The sequence below is a fragment of the Echinops telfairi genome, unplaced genomic scaffold, assembly GCF_000313985.2.
Source record: "Echinops telfairi isolate 266 unplaced genomic scaffold, ASM31398v2 ScPeMD7_5592;HRSCAF=6446, whole genome shotgun sequence".
NCBI classification, from domain to species: domain Eukaryota; kingdom Metazoa; phylum Chordata; class Mammalia; order Afrosoricida; family Tenrecidae; genus Echinops; species Echinops telfairi.
In genome coordinates, this window is record NW_022109491.1 from 57,159,872 (window position 1) to 57,161,361 (window position 1,490).

The 1,490-nt window shown below is 39.3% G+C and overlaps 1 protein-coding gene across 4 annotated transcripts in view; it reads right to left on the reverse strand.

Moving 5' to 3' along the window:
* APLP2 (amyloid beta precursor like protein 2) overlaps positions 1-1,490 on the reverse strand; it is a 99,009-nt gene that overhangs the window by 92,543 nt on the left and 4,976 nt on the right. The window lies entirely within an intron of this gene.

Consider the following 1,490-nt stretch of genomic DNA (forward strand, 5'->3'; position numbering starts at 1 on the left):
GAAGAAACAACAGAACCTGGAGACCAGCAGGAGGTGGCACAGTGAAAACTCGGACCCACAGAGCATGAAAGCTGAAATGTCTTCGGGCAGAAGGCTTACAGGTGCAATAGGGTAACCTCGGGGCACTTGAGGAGCTGTTGGCTGGCTCAAACAGCTAGACTAAGCACTTTTTGGTGCAGTGGGTTGTCTCTGAATACTTCTTTGGAGAACTAAAAGCTTTGTAACACCTAAGAAGGACAGATGCCAAGAGGCTAAGAAGCCAAGCACCAAAGAGGTGTGCCTGTGGACACTACTGAAAAGAGGCTGTCCTGATCAAAGAATTGTTTCCTGAGCCAATTCTGATCCTGAATTGCAACCCACTGTTTCTATAATAATCACATACTCGGTGAGGATAGTCTTTGAGTTCTGTATGGCCAGTCCAACAAATTAATATACTAGAGCCCAGGAGAGAAGCAGGCTGTGGGAGGGGTAGAAATCAGACCTGGGCTGCTGATTTTGATCCTTTGCCCTACTTGGGAAGTCAGACAACGCCTTAGCCACACCATTTTTACAGTACAGTACTCAAAAGTGTTCAGGGTGGGGAGGTTGTTTACAATAGTTTTTGTTTTCCTCTACTTGCATATTAGAATCACCTGGAAGCATTTGGAATAAGCGCATCCCAGGTACACTCATTGAGACTCTCTAGGGGAAAATCACAAGCAAGTACATCTCACTGAATAAAAGGAACATACACATTAGTTTTCACTACTGCATTGTTCAGTTCTAAACAGACCCCACCACCACTCCCTCGCCCCCAAGAGTGTTTCGGTAAGATGGCTGAGAGTCACTTGCATAATCATGAGCAGTCAGCTAGTTTTCCAAGCCTTCTCATTAAAAAAAAAAAAAAAGGCACTGGAACCCCAAGTGGTAGAAGCCATTTCTATTGAAATGCCCCTGCATGGCTCACTCTTCACTCTCATTGTAAGCCCACAAATCAAGGTACATTATATTAAATTTAATTAAGCTACAAGGTAATCTAGTTTACCTCACTAAAAATCAACTCGTGAAAATGGAATTGGAGGCAATTTAGAAATCTATCTCGACTGCTCTCCTCCACAGAATGTACAATTACTATACAAAGATTTACCTTTACTTTTTTTGCAACAAAAAACCTTGTTTTCTTTCCATGCATCATATAAAGATTAATTCAGGATAACAGTTGTTAGCTATAAGCTTCAATATACAATATGGGCTATTTTCATTAAAATCTTTAAAAAAAATTTTTAGTTTGATTTTTCAAAAATCAAACATCACATAAGTTAAAATCAAATTTTTGTATTTAGAAAAATAGCCTTTCCTATATGGTTGCCAAAAATTCAAAAGCTAACTGGCTTTAAAAACAATTATGATGTAAAGGACATTATTGAGTCAATTGACAAACTGAGTTACAGACAGCAGATAGGACCAAAGTATTGTTATCAATGTTAAATTTCCTTAAGAACTGTACTGCG